This window comes from Papio anubis, chromosome 9 (assembly GCF_008728515.1).
Source record: "Papio anubis isolate 15944 chromosome 9, Panubis1.0, whole genome shotgun sequence".
In the NCBI taxonomy this organism is placed as follows: domain Eukaryota; kingdom Metazoa; phylum Chordata; class Mammalia; order Primates; family Cercopithecidae; genus Papio; species Papio anubis.
In genome coordinates this window covers 38,921,384-38,940,579 of record NC_044984.1, presented here as the reverse complement: position 1 = coordinate 38,940,579, position 19,196 = coordinate 38,921,384, and the positions used below count along the sequence as shown (strand labels likewise).

General features: G+C 37.0%; 1 protein-coding gene and 1 long non-coding RNA gene across 7 annotated transcripts in view; both read right to left on the bottom strand.

Annotated features, from left to right (window-relative positions):
* TMEM117 (transmembrane protein 117) overlaps positions 1 to 19,196 on the bottom strand; it is a 548,292-nt gene that overhangs the window by 264,451 nt on the left and 264,645 nt on the right. The window lies entirely within an intron of this gene.
* Positions 11,903 to 19,196, bottom strand: part of LOC110740668 — a 30,750-nt gene continuing 23,456 nt past the window's right edge. The window contains exon 2 of the long non-coding RNA XR_002515624.1: positions 11,903 to 12,121. This is a non-coding gene — a long non-coding RNA (uncharacterized LOC110740668). The remainder of the gene's footprint in view (positions 12,122 to 19,196) is intronic.

The following is a 19,196-nucleotide window of genomic DNA, read 5'->3' as shown; positions in this document are numbered from 1 at the left end:
GCAAAAATTTTGATGTTGTTCAAAGTAGAACAAAAACAACTTGTATCAGTGGAGACAAGTGTTCATGGTTGTAAATTGTCAAAATAATGGAATAAAAACAACAGGACATAAATACAATAATTAACATTTGCCAGGAACTATAATTTGTCCACGGTATATAATAAAATGAAGAAACCTGAAAAATGAGACTGCTCTTTTATTTCCTACAAAATTTTCAATTTCAAAGCAATTGTGACAGTTTCTTTTCTTTCTCCTCTCTCCCCTCCTCCTTCTTCTTCTCTTTCTTCTTTTTGTCCATCTTCCTCTAGATATGAATTCAACCACCTCTTTTTCTCTTCCCTGTAGCTACTCAACACTATTTCCCAATGATTTACTCCATATTCCTGTTGAAAAAATTTTAGGCTCCAGTGATATGGGGAAGAGAGAAGGGAACTGTCTTTTTACCCAGGAACCTTATTGCAGCATGTAAATTTATATTGGATAAGTATCTATCTTAATTTATATTCATTTATTCATTAAACAATTAATTACTGATGTCTCACTACATGCTAGACCATGACCCTGATACATGTAAACTCATACATTTTCAAGGGAAAGAAAATAGCACCCCAGAGCTAGCGGTCCCATCTTGGATTATCACTCAGTGCCTCTTTTCTAGTAATTTCTTCCTGCCATTGGGGAAAGCTTATGGAGTCATGTATAATGATGCCCAACTCTGCTATTGTTTCCTTTTCTGGTAATTTAGAACCAATACAAAAAGAGAGAAAGAAGGAAATATCTTTCCTGGAGGCTACACGAGAAAACAATCCAATGAATATGGAGACTACAGTTTTATCCCCTGTAATCTGGGGACAAAGGAAGGGAAGGAAAGAGAGAGAGTGGCAGAGAGTGAGAGGGCAGGCAGAGGAAGAAAGCCGACTGACATATGCAAAGAAGGAGAGAAGACAGGAAAAAACATGAGTGCTGTGGCAGTCTAATTCCAATGCCTTCCTGGGACAAGCATACCAGCACTTCGGATTCTGTGGGACATCCATGTTGCTTCCTAAAGAATCACTGTTCCCTACCCTATCTTTGTTCTTGAGCTAACTTCACAGAGATTATATTCGTTACAGTGAAAAGCATTGTAACTATTCACCCAGGAAAGATGGTAGAGTCTAAAATTGTGGTTCTGAGTATTTTGTTCAATTTTAACTATGCAACAATTCTTCTAACCTTTTAGAAATAAATGACACTAAATTGGCTATAAGAAAAAAGCCATCAGTGTAGTTGGTAGACTGAGGTTGGTACTCAAATTATTCCTAATCAGAACAAAGATAAATCATGTGTCCACACTTTATGGCACTGCTCTAGGCAATGGGGAAAACTTATGTTTAAATCTAATGTACTGTTTACGCATACAAATTTCATAGGTGTCCTAAAGTTTAGAATAGCACTCCCCTCTCTCTCCAGTTAAAAAATGCGATATATGTTCCTGTTAAGACCAATTTGTTAAGCCTGGGCAACATAGCACACCACATCTCTACAAAACCAAAAAATTAGGCAGGCTTGGTGGTGCATACCTGTAGTTCAAGCTACTTAGAGGATGAGGTAGGAGGACTGCTTGAGCCCAGGAGGTCAAGGCTACAGTGAGCAAGCCTTGATTGCACCACTGCACTCAAGCCTGGGCAACAGAGTGATAACCTGTCTCAAAAAAAAAAAAAAAAAAAAAAAAACCCAAAGACCAATGTGTCTCCATTTTGAGAGATGTGGGACAAATGGTGAGTTTGTCAACTGAGTCACAATATGTGAGGGAATATCTGTGCACTGAATAGATGAAAAGCTAGATATGACATCACTTAACTAGCTAATATAAAGGGAGCCTGATTTTGAAATAAAAAGTGTTGACAAAAGATAAAATAAAGGCACATAATGTGTAACCCGGAGAGAGTGGAGGTTGCATTTCTGACAGACCAAAGATATTTTATAGGTCTCTTACAAAGTGTCAGAAAAAGGTAATAAGAAGATAATATTAAGCAGACATCATTTAGTAGTGTAGAATAGAGCTGGAGAGAGCAACACAGGAGTCTGGGAGAGGGGCCCTGGAATTGAGTTTGCCAGTAATATAGAAGTGGCGTATCGGATAAAGGATTTTGAAGTACTTTTCCCATCTGCGCATGGCCATCCCTGAACTTGAACCTTCCACGAAGAACTCTAAAGTCCAAGGGATATCTCTTTAGCCTCACAAAGCCTCATTATCATCAAATGCCCTTCAAATTGGAAGTTAATTAGTTCTCATTGCCCCATAAATTTGTTTCATAATTTTACTAATTATATAGTTTCTCTTCACTTAACCACCAAGAATTTCATGCTCTGCTTTTGCAATGTGTGTTTCAAAAGCTTCACCACCCCAGCTATCAGACCATGGTCAAAAAATAAAAAAGAAAGAAAGAAAAAGGAAAGGAAAGAAAAAGGAGAGGAGAAGAGAGGAGAGGAGAAGATAAGCCACAATTCCACCCATCTTGTGAATATTTCAGACCCATCAAGTTCCTCCAAATAACTCAGTAAGTTTTCTGAGAGTTTCCTTTGTGCTGTTGGAACCAGTACTGTTAGCTATTACAGTGCTATTCTCCTCTTGTTCCACTCACTGTCATGAAGGCTAGTTAATTCCAATGCCAAAAATGGTTCCAGAGATATCCTCTCTTCAACTGATGTCCACCAAAGAGCCTGCTACTGCCACTTATGTTGTCAACGTGTGCACCAAGACCAAGGTACTTATGTCTGTGCCAAGGACAATGCAGACATCTTTGCAAATTCTCCTTTCACAACAGAAGGCTCCCTTATAATGTCTGTAATCAGTCAACCAATACACCTACATCATTGTACCATGCCTGTGCTACCACAAGCCAACAGCAAAAGGGACATTGATGCCCTGCAGTCTCAAATTCCCACAGAGATTACGGAAAAATCACTTTTCACTTTTACTTTCTCTTGTACTTGCTCTTACCATCTGATTAAGGTGTGAGTAGTTGGGACCACGAGTAAAATATGCCGTGCTTCATTCACAATAATCCTTTCTTTTTCAACACTTGCCCAGTGTCTTTGAACTAGATATCCCTGCTTCAACTGTCTCTTAGATGTTATTTTTTAGGCCTTTTGGTGCCACATGTAAACAGCACCCTAGAAGTAAGATTACACGTAAACTTGGTGCAGTGAGTAATTATGTTTCCCTCTTCCAAAATCTACTACAATGACAATGTAGGAATTTTTAAAAAATGCAGAGTAGGAGAAGAAATGACAGAACATGAGAAATTTTTAATGCAATTTTAGAAAGCAGATTGGGGAATGGGGATGGTCATAGTTTCAGCTTTCTTTGTTGTATTGACTTTTTCTGGAGCACATAATAAGAAGGAAGCTAAACTCTGCCTCTGGATCCCAATAATGCTCAGGGATGAGCAGCTCAGGATTTCTGAAGGCAAGAGAGAAGAGGAATGAAAGTGAAAAATGAGCCTCCAATGGAGGATCAGTAAAAATCTTTCACAATGGGTTGTTAGGCCACCGTGTATCTTCCCTGATGCAATGAAACCTGGAAATGACTTTCACCCCACCTAACTTAGATGGGATATTTGCTACATGAAGAAATTCAAGCCTGGAATGAAACACCTTAATGAGAAGGAGCTTTAAAATACAAGGGGTGTGTGTGTGTGTGTGTGTGTGTGTGTGTGTGTGTGTGTGTCCCATTATCCACAATGTTATCTAGGTTAAAAACAGAAGTTTCATCTAAAAAAAAAAAAAAAATCTGAGCAGCCCCTCCCGCTTAAAAAAGTATTATTAACAATCGAGGGTCTCCCAGTGAAATGGCCAAATTCCTAATAAACACAGCCTCCCTCTGCCTAATTCTTATCCATGAATAAGCCTATCCATGCACAGAGACTTTCCAGTCATCATTTTATTGTTCAGCCTTAAATATGGATAGACTTCAGGTATTATCATATATTTGAAGAAAATCTCTAACAAGGAAAATAAAAAGCTCAAAATGAAATAAAAACAAGGAAGAAAACTGACAATGCAGAAAACAGAAAAAGTGAGAACAGAATAAAGATATTTTTCAGACCTGCAAAGTAAAAATTCAACTATATGCTGCTATAAAAATACCTAAAACTAAGGCTACATAAAGGTTGAAAATAGTGGGAAAAGATAACATGCAAATAGCAACAAAATGAAATTTGGTATAGCTATATTAACATCAATTTTAAAGATGAATACTATTATTATAAATTAAGACAGATTCTTATTAATGATAAAAGGATCAACTTATCAGGAAGATACAGTGTGCTATCAAAATATATAAATTAAATTGACAAAACATTAAGGAAAAATAAATTCCCATAGAAAATGTGAAATAATATATTTTTCTCAATAATCAATGGAACAAGCAGACAAAAACTAGTGAGGATATAAACGATTTCAATAAGATTAGTAAACTCTGCCTAATGGATATATAGAGAAAAACTCACCCCACAACTACAGAATGCACATTCTTTTAATGCAACAGAGAACATTTAGAAATATTGATCATAAGCAGGGCCATAAACAAGTCTCAAAAAAATTAAAATGACTAAATCATACATAGGATATTCTTTGTCAATATTATAACAAAACTATACATCAGTAACACATAATTTGAGAACTCAGATAATTGGAAACTAAGAGAGACACTTCCAAATAACAGGAGTTAAAATAGAAACCTCAATAAGGCAGAGTAAATATTTTGAACGGGATAATAATGAAAGTACTGTGAGAAATAGCTAACACCATGCTTAAACTTTTAATTTTGAATAACTATACTGGAAAATAAGAAATGCTAAAACTGAATGATTAAGAATCCTTGTCAAGGAATTAGAGAAGAAACAGCAAAATTAACCACAAAGAGGAAATATATAAGTTTTTAAAAGACTTCAATTAAATAAGTAGTAAAGAAAAAAGGACTTATACAATAGACCAACACAGCTAGTCTTATGAGAAGATGTAAAATTAATCAGTGGGCAAGACTGATCAAAATACACAGAAAAAGCACAATGTCAGAAATCAATGTCAGAAATGAAATAGGGGCACTGCTATAGATTCTTCAGAGATTAAACAAATAATCAGCTCATTTTTTAAAATAATATGCGAGCTAAAAATGAAAATTTAGGTGAAATCGATACGTTTCTAGAAAAAAAATTTACAAATTACCAAAATGTGCAAAGGAATAAAAAGTAGATCTGTAACTATTCACAAAATTCTATCTATAATTGGAAACTTTCCCACAAGAAAATCCAGGCCTAGATGTGCACATGGGTACCAAGAGAAAGGTACAGGAATGTTTATAGCATCATTATTTATAATAATCTGGAATGGAAAACTAACCAAATGCCTATCAATGGAAGAATGGATAAACATTATAGTAGAGTCCTACAATGAACACTACTCAACAATGAAAACAACTACTAATTGAAGCCGGGATAGATCTCAGAAACTGTCACAGAAAAGAAGTCAAACCCTTACCAGAAACATTATGTAATTACAAATATATAAAACTCAGAAATAGCCAAAACTAAACTATGGTGTTAGAGAGTCATAAAAGTGGTAAAACTATTTAGCAAAGTAAGAAAGCAAAGGGCCTAAAACCTGAGATAGTTGTTACTTTGGAGGGAAGGGAGAGGTTTATCACTAGGACAGCCAGAGGGCAGCTTCTGGGATCCTGACAATACTCCTTCATTTGACATCAGTGACAATAACATGAGCAACATGAGTGTTCACTTAATATTTTATAAAAATTTACTCTGGAAACCATCATTCTTAGCAAACTATCACAAGAACAGAAAACCAAACACCGCATGTTCTCACTCATAGGTGGGAACTGAACAATGAGATCACTCGGACTCGGGAAGGGGAACATCACACACCGGGGCCTATCATGGGGAGGGGGGAGGGGGGAAGGATTGCACTGGGAGTTATACCTGATGTAAATGACGAGTTGATGGGTGCTGACGAGTTGATGGGTGCAGCACAGCAACATGGCACAAGTATACATATGTAACAAACCTGCACGTTATGCACATGTACCCTAGAACTTAAAGTATAATAATAATAAAAAATAAATTAAAAAAAAATTTACTCTGCAGTAATTAAGACATACCTGTGTGCAATCAGCCTTCACTTATATGTAGTTAGATTATTTCCACATTTTAAAAATTACCAAAAATATAAAGAACCATTAGTACAGTAAAGGTTCAACAAATGGTAGCTATTTTTTTTAAGGGAGAAACACTGGGATAGTAAAAGATCAACATAGTTTTGGGAGAAAATTATTTTGATTTTGGATCAGATGGTGCCCCAAAGGGAGGTAGAAGAATGAAGATTCCTGAAAATTTATGATCGAGGCTGTGCAAAACTTCTGTGACTCTAGTGAAATATCCTGGCTAGAACAAGGGCAAGGTAAAAACTAATAAACGATGAAGCTGAAAATTAATAATGTAGTGAAGGGCATTGTAATGAGTGCCACCACAAAATTTAGCCTATATTTTAAAGTCTGTGAACAATTCACATTTGTAAACTAGATTGTTAAGTTTCTTCCATAAGTTGCTACAGTTTAAATATCTTTCTGCATTCTAACTGACCATGCTTCTTGATATCTCTTAATGGAAAAGTGATGGTATAGCTGAATGAAAAGGCTACCATTTTTACGTACATAATGCCTGATAAGGTAGAGATTCAATTTAGTGCCATTTGAAAGACCCATAAAAATTTATATCTGCTTCATTTATTTCAAGACAGGGAGGCAGGAAGTCACCTCGAAGCAAATATTCCCTGGGTTCCATGAGGAATCACTTGGGTAATTTCCCTGTAGTTCTCTGGGTTAAGACAAGAAAGTTACTGAGGAAGGGGAATGGGAGAGTGTAATAAAACTTCTGTGACTCTAGTAAAGCTCTGCAAGACACTGACATGCAAAGCTGATCACCAGGGAGGAAAAGAGGAGATCTGTTCCTCAAGATGGGAAGCACAGAGGCTTATTGTGGAGGACCTGACAAAGGCCCAGCGCTACAGAAGAATGATGAGACGTCTCCAAACAAAAATTGTGGGGAAAGTGGATGGCCACACTGCTGACTTGGGCTGCTCACTAAAGGGCATGTGTAGGAGAGCTGTTTTCAGCCCCCAGTATGACTGATGAAAGCTCTTCTGAACTCACCATTCTGGGGTTAGAAACAGCGCTGTGGCCCATGCAGGGTCTGGACCAGGGACGACACTCATGCTGAGTAGACAGAAGTCTGTGGAACTATGCAGGAGCAAGCTTCAACAATGACACCATGTAGCAGACTAACAGTAAGACACAGGTAAAGTAGAAGAATAATCAGAATGGCACCGCTTTTTCTATAGCTGGTATTCGAAAAACACAGACCCTAGTGACCCTACATAGGACTGGGTAAGGCATCAAGTTTAAGGTTGACTGGGTGGGAATAACTTCAAAACGGATATTGGATTCCTTGCTAATGAATGCAGGTAAGACTTCAAGACATTAATTAAAAGGTTAAAATATGTCAGCCCAAATTTATACTCATTTTGCAAAGCATTCATGCCACCAATATATGACGCCAGAGATTTCTATACAATCAGCTTAAATCTGCTGGGCATACACATAATCCCTCACAAATAATGAAAGCATAGGCCTTTGGTGGTAATTAAAGGTCTGTTTGCCTGGGAATTTCTCTTCAAGCAATTCAGGAACAAGAAGCTTAGGAGCATACCCAGCCCTGAAAGAATAGCCACTTAGGATGCCTCCCAGCCGTTAGCAATGAAACTTAAAGACAGCTGCTTATCCTTGAAGGAGAGGGTCAGCTATTTATTCATTCTTTCAACAATACTGATTGAACACCTCCTAGATGCCAGGAACTGTGCTAGGTGCTGGGAATACCAAGATGAATAAGACATACTCATTACCATTTAGCCAATGAAAAAAGACTTGCAAACAATTCAACAGAGCCCTCTGTGTAAAATGTTGTGCATGAAGGGGGAAGTGGGGATGAGAGAAGCCTAATTCTTCTGGTGTGAAGAGAAGGCGGCAGAGAGAAGAGAAGGCTTTACAGAGAAGGGCAGAGGAGGGCAAAAGTGTTTGAAGTAGAAGAAAACAGACAGACAAAGGAAGAGAAAGCCGGAAGCAGGAGGGCATGAGAGGAGTGGAGAGGGCAGCTCAGGGCTGCTGCTGGAATGCCTGGTGTGGCAGGCAGGCAGGCTGGAGAGGCAGAGGATATGTCCCAGGAGGCTTTGCACAGCCTTAGCAAAGCTTGAAATGAGAACTGAAATGGGAACATTAGAAGCATAAACCTCTATCCCAACATCTACCTAATATTATTTATTTCATATCTTTAAAAGGCTTTCCATTTAGGAAACGGTACCAGTCAGAGTTCTCCAGAGAAACAGAACCAGCAGATGATGAAGTAGACAGACAGACATAGGCATACACATAAATAGAGACTTATTTCAAGGAACGGCTTATGCAACTGTGGATCTGGCAACCAGGTTGGAATTTCTTAGGAAGAAGCTGATATTGAAAACATTCAGGAAGAATTTCTTCTTTCTCTGGGAAACATCAATTTTTGCTTCTGCAGCCTTTCAACGGATTGGGTAAGGCCCACCCACATTATCAAGAAGAAACTACTTTACTTAGTCTTTTTTTTTTTTTTTTTTTGAGACAGAGTTTTGCTCTTGTTGCCCAGGCTGGAGTGCAATGGCGCGATCTCAGCTCATCACAACCTCAGTCTCCCATGTTCAAGCAATTCTCCTGCCTCAGTCTCCCGAGTAGCTGGAATTACAGGCATGAACCACCACACTCAGCTAATTTTGTATTTTTAGTAGAGACAGGGTTTCTCCATGTTGTTCAGGCTGGTCTGAAACTCTCGGCCTCCGGTGATCTGTCCCCCTTGGTCTCCCAAGGTTCTGGGATAACAAGCGTGAGCCACCGCGACTGGCCTTACTGAGTCATTTTATTGGAGATGTCAACTATATCTACAAAATACCTTCACAACACCACCTAGATTTGTATTTGATTAAATAACTGGGTACTATAGCCTAGCCAAATTGATACATAAAACTATCATAGAAATCATATTAATAATTTACATTTAAAGATACAATTGTTTTTACATCCAAAAATACACCTATCAACATATGACACAATATTTTAAAATCTCTATGATCCTGATTTTGGAATTCAACACAGAAATCCTGTAACATTGCCTCCACTTTCCCTAGTTACCTCATCAAGTAGAAATGGTGCTTCTCATCAATATTATCATTGAGAAGTCAACAGATTTATGCATACCTGAATATTTTATCATTTAAACTGTGGGATTTCACAATATCTCTGAAGTTTTAACTCAGTTTCCATGAGTTCATACCTGTGCCTTAATCCATGAGTTTTGTTGCAACACAGAACTATATGGCTTTTTCTTCTGGCTCCTTTTTGAAGTTCCTACACTAGAATTATTTGTGCTATGAAGCATCAACGTTCTGCTTCCATGTTAACAGCTGCAGTCAACAGGTAAATTACATGCATGTCCAACCTAAAAAGTGTTCCTCTAAAACCACAAAGTATTCACTTTAAATTCCTCTTGAGAATAGAAGTCATGTTTATGTTGGATATTTTTACCAAATGACCTATTTTTTCCCATTAAAAATAGACTATTCCTTGAATAGAGCCAAATACTGCAACTAGTGCACCACATATTATACAGTCATCAGCCTATGAGAAATACAAAAAGAAAACCCCATGTTGTTCAATGGTTAACCGTATTTATTACAGATTTCAGATTTACTCGTACTCAAAAAGATACTTTTAGACATTGATATGGTTTGGCTCTGTGATTCCTCCCACAAAATCTCACCTTGTACTCCTATAATTCCCATGTGTTGTGGGAAGGACCCAGTGAGAGGTAATTGAATCATGGGGGACAGGCCTTTCCCCTGCTGTTTTCATAATAGTGACTAAATCTCACGAGATATGATGGTTTTAAAAACAAGAGTTTCCCTGCACAAGCTGTCTTCTCTTGTCTACCACCATGTGATATGTGCCTCTCACCTTCTCCCATGATAGTGGGGCCCTTCCAGCCACATAGAACTGTAAGTCCAATAAACCTCTTTCTTTTGTAAATTGCCCAGTCTTGGGTATGTCTTTATCAGCAGCATGAAAATGGACTAATACAGACATCTTCATAAAATCCTTAATTGAAATGACTCATTACTTGTGAACAGGTGGCCTCCACAGATGAAGGGGATGGGGAACACACAGTAGGACCTCTTGACTATGGTTGTTACTAAATGTCTGTGTCCCAACACCCAGAAATCAGGAAAGGGTCCTGAGTAATCAGAATCTGAACTGTGATCCCGCATCTAAGGGTCAGCAGACAAATGAGGCCAAGCTAGAGCTGCTCAGCCAATAGAAAAAGTCAAACCACCAAATCTAGGGAGGAAATTTACTAGAAATATGTACACCAGGGTAAAAAATCAGACAATGTCTACAGGCAGGCACAGGGGAAGCCAGTAGCAACTCCTGAGCTGAAAAGCAGGCCCTCTGGTTATATACATGGCTACCTTTTTACCCAGCTCCTGCAGCTGTGAGCAAGGCCATGCTGGAAGAGCTTAAAATGGGCAGAAGAATAAGCCTACGGGAGGCCTCCAGATAAATACTCATGTCTGTACGTGGTGAACTTTATCTTATTATTACAGTCAAGCTATGAGTATACAATGCAGGAAAAAAACAGGCAGACAGCACTCTTTTAATTAACGTTGCTTTGATAAATTTTCAGTGACCTTAGTTGGCCTAACAATACACATGCAAATCAGCAGCACCCAAAATTAAGAATAGAAGACAGTCATCGGGAAAATGGTAATTCCTACTAATTTGAAGGTTTTTCTTTTTTCTTTTCTCTTTTTTTTTTTTTTTTTTTTTTTATCAGCGTAGGTAAATCATCCCTTTCTTCTGTCATTTCCTCTTCACAGTATGATTTTACTTTCTCTGGGCACACATCTTCATGAGCACCAGACAATTGCCCAGGTGCTGCTCCAGGCCCCATCTCTATCCTCTCCTTTGAGTTTTCTCTCTCTTCAAGGCCTAAAGTTCCCATTCTACTGACTTTAAGTGACTTCTTTTAAAAGCCTATCTGGATTTGTCTTTGCCACTTCTCCAAGATACTACTTCCCAGACTCCTGAGCATCCTTCACCACTGCCCACGGTGAGCATGTCCCGCAGACCTCTCAGTCCTGATCCATGTTCTACTCATTCTCAACCCTGGTTACACATTAGATTCACCTGAGACACTTTAAAGAGGCACTATTGCCTAGCCCGCTTCCTAAGAGGTTCTGACTTACTTAAGCTGATGAAAAGCAAATGCATCAGTCTTTTTTTTAAACTTCCCGGTGATGCTAACACATGGTCAGACTGGGGAGTCACTGACATGGCTAAAGCTTCTACACACAGCCCCAGGTAGTCGGGAAGACAATTTGGGGTGTGAGCCACCACACTGAGCCATAAAGGGTCTCAGAAGTCACTACAAAGGACCACTGGAAAGCAGACTATGCAATAGGAATCATGAGCACTGTAAGAATCATAAGAGCTAAAAATGACATAAGCAAGTACCTTTGGATAGATAGGAATGATCAGGACTGGAGCTCATGAAAACAAAACATTTACACTCTCCTGACTTCCAACAAATGGCTGCATTTATTCATTCAGTTGAGTGTTCACTAGATTAATAGTCAATCTCATTAAGAAGAACCGTGAGCTTCCTGCCATCAGGAGGCATCTAGAGTGTGCTGAGGTGGTCAGCTTTCCACTACATAAATTTCCTCTGCAAGCTCAAGAAAAAATGATGAAACTATCAAAGAACAGTCTGTTTCAGAATCATTTATTTAAAAAGCACACAGCATATGATGACATAATTGTATCTTTGGTGATTAACACAACCAGAATTTATTTAAATTAGAGACCTTCTGGCTGCAACAAGCTGTCATCATAAGGTGATGTTCTTGGCACACATTGCATTCAAAGTGGAGCATAAGTAAAAATAATTCCACACAAACTACTTTTGTTCACTTTGGAGTCCGCTTTCTGAAAAAAAAAAAAAAAAACAGTAAAACTTGAATTATGAGTACAGATTAGCTAAAATACAGTTTAATATTACTTTAGGTTATTTAGGAACAGGGGGGAAGTCTGTTAACTAATGGCTGCATCATATTCCCGAATGACACCTGAGAACTGGAAAGTAAAATGCAAGAAATGTGTTTTAAATCCACAGATGCAAATAAACCCACTTGTGACGAAGGGTAACAGGATTTCATTGATTAAAGGGTGTTATAAAAAATAAACTGCATTAAGTTTAAAGAAGTGAAAAAATACCTCTGCATGAAAAGTAGAGGTAAAGAAAAATTGCAATGTGATTTTAATAAAATAAGATACCGTGTAATACTTGAAGAGCTCATCAAAAATACACACACAAAAATGCTTGCTTTCACCAATTCCTACTAAAGTTTTAGGCATCAGCCAATAACATGACATATACTCTCTCTACTTCTTGTCATCTCATAAACATAGTAATATCCAGCCATTCTGAGCTGCCCTTGCTATGTTATATCTCTGAGGTTATTGTACAATTGCTGTTTCCTATGTTCGGAATACCTTCCTTTATCATTTTCAGCAGTCGACCCTTGCTTCTCTTTTAAAATAAAGCTCCAGTATCACTTCCTCTTCTTTCCACCTTTCCCCTGCTTTCTAAAGCTGAAATGGATTTCTACTTCTTCTAAACCATAGTTAATGCAGGTACCTAATAGAATTATTTTGGTTAAATACATGTCATTCTCTTCAAATCAAATTTGGATCATTACTCAATGAGAAAGGGGTTGGTCTCAACATAAAATTATATTATTCCCCATCAGCATATTTGCCTTTTACTTATTTCTTTCTTCTTTTAAAAAGCTTTTTAACCAGGAAAGTTTAAAATTTTCGTTCATCTATAAAAGGCATTAAAGATTGGAAGGAAAACGTCACCTGATATTCCATCACTCAGAACAACTGCTACAATTTCCTTCCAGTATATTTTCTGTACTTTTTTTTAATAAAGAAGTCAAGATATGTATCAGGATAAAATGCGGCAGAAGATTTAGAGAGATGATATTAATAGATAATTAGGTAAATAGATCATAATTTACAAAAATAAAATTATTTACAAACAAAACAACTGATAGTCCATATATCTCAATAAATTGGTAACACAAAGATACAGAAAGGAATTTTACTGGTAGGATCTCCTTACTCAAAGAAGCAGGAGGTACTTAAAGGAGAGTCAAATAATATCATTCCGACATATATCATGGCCAAACAAACAATAATGGCTGACCACAAAGACAAAAACACAGATGGTTTCCATGCCAAATATAGATGATATAAAAGAGAAGCTCTAAAGTAAGGGGTAGGTTGTTCTAGAATTACTTTCTTTCTTTCCCCCTCACCGGTCAAAAACAAGACACGGCCTAGTTTCATTCTCAAAACCCCTGACGACTTCAGGATCAAGCTATTGCATATTGCTCACCATGAGCCAATGCAGAGACAAACCCAAGCAGAGGAACTGTGCCAAGGGCATGTCCGAGCCCCAGGACAGAATGGGCAGACTCTAGGGACAAGATGAATCATGATGCAACTGATTCAACCCATACATCCTGCAAATAGTGAAAGGCACTGCAATAGCTAAAGATCAAAGAGGACAACTGCAACACCTTGAAGAAAATGCTACAATCAAAGAAAAAAAAAAAAAAAACCCCAGTATGCTATGGATTAGGTAAAGCGTCCATGTGCAAATGGCATCAGAATCGACATTTAAAAGATGAGTCGATATAGCTAAGAAAAGAGAGGTGGGAACATTCCAGGTAGAAGAAACAATACATACAAAAATAAGGAGGCAAGAGAGATGATGATGAACTCAAGGCACTTAAAATATGCTGAAACTGAAGTCAAAATTAAGGGGTTAGTTGATGGAAAACTAGGGGGTTAGAGTGATGAGCGACAAAAAATAGAAATGTAGGCGGGAACTGATCCTCAAGAGCCAAGTACAAGGAAGAGAGTTTACTCCAGAATCTAAAGGGAGTTTTCAATGATTCTAAGCTTGGATGCCAAAACAAAAATACAGTTTGTGTTTTATTAACACTCAGCTGACAACAACATGGAGATTCATAAGGTTACGATGAGATGAAATTAGATCAGTTAGTAAGCTACTGCAGAGAGTCAAGGAAAGGCAAGGGCCTGACTAACGAACTAGCAGCAGTGATGAAGAGGTGGGGACACAGTTAAAGTCTTTTAAGGGATGAGAACCGATAGAATTTGTAGGATGAGGTGGTAAGAAAAAGGATGGGGTTAAAAGAAATTCAGTATCTCTGCTTCAACAATTGGTGAACCAGTGGTGCTGCCATGCACCAAATTAGCAAATACAGGAAGTGAGGAAGGTTTGAAGAGAGGAGATACATTCAATTTTGGAAAAGTTGAGTTTTACATGCCTGTGGAACACAAGGACATGCCCAGTAAGTAGTTGATATACTAGTCTGCACTGGGATCGAGAGAAAGATACAAGAATATTCAGGCTAGAAGTGCAGTTTGCAGTTTGTAGTTTTAAAAGTAGGTGAAATTCCACAGAGAGAAGAAAAGGAAATTGAGGCCACAATCTGAGATTGAGAGAAAGATACAAGAATATTCAGGCTAGAAGTGCAGTTTGCAGTTTGTAGTTTTAATAGTAGGTGAAATTCCACAGAGAGAAGAAAAGGAAATTGAGGCCATAATCCCAGCAAAACCAACCTCAAAGGAATTGGAAGAAGAAAAAGAACCCACGCTGTTTAAAGAGAAGGCAGCTTCAGAGAAATGAGAACAAATTAGGAGAGTATTGTAAAGCGATATAACAAAGAATACAAGAAAACATAATATAATGAGAAATTCAAGAAATGAAATGATTGGCAGCGTGAAATGCTCAAATAAAGTGAGATAATTAAGAATTGAAATATATCTGTTAAATTTAACATGTAGATGATTATTGACTTCAGCAAGAACATTTTCAGTGATTGAGAAGAGAAAAATACTAATGTGCAGTCAGTTGGGTCATATAGAGTAAGAAAGGAGATAAAGACCATAACTGTAGCCACTTATTTTAATGTGAAGCTTGGCTGGAAAGGGACAGATACACCAATGACTAGGCAACATAGGCTTAAGCAATGAGAAAAACACAATCGTGTTTCTAGTAGATGAAATTGATCCAGAAGGCACTTTATCATGTATGAGGGCTAGTTTTGTAAAGACTTGATTTCTCTACTTGACTCTAAGTTTCTTGAGTGCAGAGTCACTAGCCCAGGCATAGTACACATAGTAGCTGTTCCATAAATGCTACTTAATCAAAGAGTAAATGAATGAGTCGATCAATCAGAAAGAATATGAAAAATATGACTATGATGAATGCAAACAGGCTTGAAAATTGTAGAAACAGCCTGATGTCACAAAATAAAACTATGGTGGGAACATGCACATCTGGTTTTTCATTCAAATAATAGCAAAAATAACAAGTTATATGACTTCAGTTAAAAAAAAAACCTATAATATTTGAGTCTTAGATTCTTTATCTGCAAATAAGAAAGTCAGAGTTGATCAGGAATGGCATAGACGGTTTTGACTCATCCTCAACTCTGATAGGTTGGTCATAGCTTCCTGAAACACACTGCAGAGAATTCTGCAGCTCTGTCTTTATTCAATAGAGAATCTTAAAGAATTGGCAATGTCTGCCATGTATGCAGAAGGAGGAACAGATGATGCATATGCTACATATTTGCCAATCCTGAAATAGTTCATGTATACAGCTCTTAAAGATAAAAAATTATATATGATTTACGGTCTTTTTCTGAAAATTCATTCATAATTAAGTTTTTCAAGATATTCTACAGTAAATTGGATTTAAAACTAAAGAGAGATTTTATTCATAGCCTGTAACTTTAAAAAAAAAAAAAAAAAAAACCACCAAACTAGAATGTCTAGATTAGAGTCCACATACAGGAAATGTGGAAGTAGTAGCATTTTTATAGGCAACAGTAGTGTTTGTTCTATTAGCTAAATGCACAGAAGAATAATGTGTTCTCCCACCCTCACTCCTTCTACTTCTACTAATACTTATGTGGTGACTTTTCAGCATCTCTGATGCTCGGTGAGATTCTTTTCTCTCAGAAGTTTGTCTTGATGGAGGTTGGTGGTAAGTATGATTAACCTCACTGACTAGATGGAGAAAACAAAGCACAGAGACAATAAATTACTTTTTCAGAGGCTACTGAGCAAACTAGAATGGATGTGGAAATCTTTCTTTGGCCAAGCAGATGGAAGGCTTGATTTAGGCATTTCCTCAGCCGTCCCAGAGTGGTACAGAAAAAGGTTCTCTTGAGATCTGGGTTCAGTACCCCTGAGTTTTACCATTCGTCCAATACCAAGCTAAAATACAGTCCTAACTGCAGAGGCAAGTGCCTTAATTTTACTGTAGATCTAGGTATAAAATAGTTTTATTTCCATAGCCATTCACTCATTGCTGGTTGCCATTATGAACAGGCACAAGATGGATATAAAGGAGTAAAAAGTTGTCATTTTTCTTTAAAATAAAAATTTAAACTTATTTAAATTTGGTATAAATGATTAGTGGAACAGGTAAAGAAACAGATGAAGTAAACTACCCCTTTTAAATTCAATTTAGTGGATGTGCTCATCAAATGTCAACAGATCTGTGGAAGTATAAACTGTTGAGAAGATTTTACTCATTTTACAAAAAGTGTCAGAATGAAAAATGAGCAAACACAGTTACAGATGAAAATAAACAAACATACAAAGGGTTTATTTGGTCTGTAGAAGCCAGGTCAGACACTGGTGGCTCTTTTGCTGTGTTATTCAATTGGTTCAGTGCAGGACATGAGCAACTTTTAAAAGCCCTATTCCACAATGACTGCATACTACTTTTCCAGAATATGAAAACAAAAAGTTTTGTGGATATAATTCTTGCCATCTGTCCACAAAGAAAACAAAGTTGTTTTCCGAAAAGTTGATTTGAAAATTGTACATTTCAAAATGATCATGAAAGGAGTAAAATAATGTTTCTTGTGGAAGAAATGTTATGTAAATTCATAATTGGAAGGTGATAAATATTCTTCATTAGAAATAGTTGAAAAATTAAAAATTCAGTCTGTGCTGTTTACCCTTCACTACTATATGTTAATTTTTAATATTAAAATTATGTTTCCTATCTCCATGTCAACTCACATTAAAATACAGTGACACAGTGAATGAGTCTTTAATTGAATGTGACAATACTCTCAAACCACTGTGCAGTAAAGCAAGAAGAGTCTAGGTTCTAAGTGAATTTTTATTTCTCTTCTAAAAAAGTAGATAATGTAAACCTGAGACTAATTTTTCCCCTCTTTTGACGCTGGTCACAAATAAATGTTTCTTAAAAGGGAATGTGTTAATTGGACAAACACACATGGAGTTATTTTTAACACTGTGGGCCCTGGAGCCAAGGAGGCTAGGTTCAAATCCTTGCCCCACATCTTACCAACCCTGGGAAATAAGAGAAAGTTAATTTTTAATTTCAATTTTCTTAGATTTACAGTAGAAATTGGTGACAGTTTATATATAAGGTTATTTTAAGAACTAAGTGAGATAATTTATTATAAAGCACTTAAACTTTGTACCTGACCCCTAGTAAGTTGAGTATTGTTGTTTGTTTTTAAAATTATACCATCATCAACTTTACTGATGGACAGCCAAATAATCATTCATCCTGACTGCCATCTGAAGGATGACCTCTTATGAATGCAATGTTAGTAGTATAATAGCAATAAAAAAGAGATTCAAAAATAATAAAGTACTTTATAAACTGTTTTACATAGGAAATATATGTATACATTTCCATGAAAGAAACTAAGCTCAAAAATGAGATAAGAAATGTTCAATGTACTATTCACTATAATTGGAATTCATTTTTTATTCCACATGTGAAACACTCAATATCTGTAACTCTGTGGTATCAATTATTAATTCAGATTATGTAATCTATAGAAGAATTTTCCCATGATTCAAATGTATGCTCCCAGATATGTAATTTTGTTTAATTTTTTATTAAAAATTGACAAATTATATTTGTATACATTTATGGAGTAGAAAGTGATGTTATGAATTTATGTATACAATACCTTTTCGTTAAATATAGTTACTATACTGTGCAATAGATCTCAAAAATTTATTTCTCCTGTTTAACTGAAACTTAATGCTGTTGTACCAATAGGCACCCAGATATATAACTGTCATTCAAAGTAACAACAATATGTAATTGTCACTCAAAGCAAAAGACCAACTGTAACAGCTAAAATATAGTTTTTAATTGGAGTTCAATTTTTTAAAACTTTAGATTCCATCCCTTATATTTGTGTGTGACCTCAAGCAAGTTACTCAGCCTTGTTGAAAACTGTGCCTGCTTTCATATATTTAAATAGAAATAATAGACAAGGTTTTCGGTTCACCAAGCTCCTCTTTCAGACTAGAGCTGGGAAGTCATTATGCCATCCTAACAGCAAGTAAACAAAGGTGAACAAGCCAAGAAATCAACAACTTTTCTTGGATTTGTCAGAGAAGTGCAAGCAGCTGCCCCCAAAACTGGAAAGACAGACAGGTGAATACAGAAAATTGCAACTTAATAGAGAAGAAACCCTTAAGTAGAAACCTCTAAGGGAACCAGTGCCAGGACAGAAAAACCTGAACTGTAACTGATAAATTGCTAGAGGCTCAGTGTGGACATCTGAGAGTTAAAATCTCCACAGGGACCAAGTAATAGGAAAGTCCCAAAATTTAGAAGTTTTACTTCCTGAAACTTTACCAGGGTCTCAGAGTGAAAATTGCTTTAAAATGCCCTTATACTTTCAGCAGGGGAAAACACTCCTTTTGGAATATGACAGAGCACTCTGCTCTTCACGAGACCTGCCCTCAAGAGAAACTGTTTTATGATGCCTAACCTTATTGGGATTTGATCAGAGCCTATCTGACCCAGGGAAGGCAAATACCCAACTCTAGACCCCTCCACCCATCCTGTCCCACCCAGGGGCCAGGAGGTTGGTAAAGGAGACTAAAA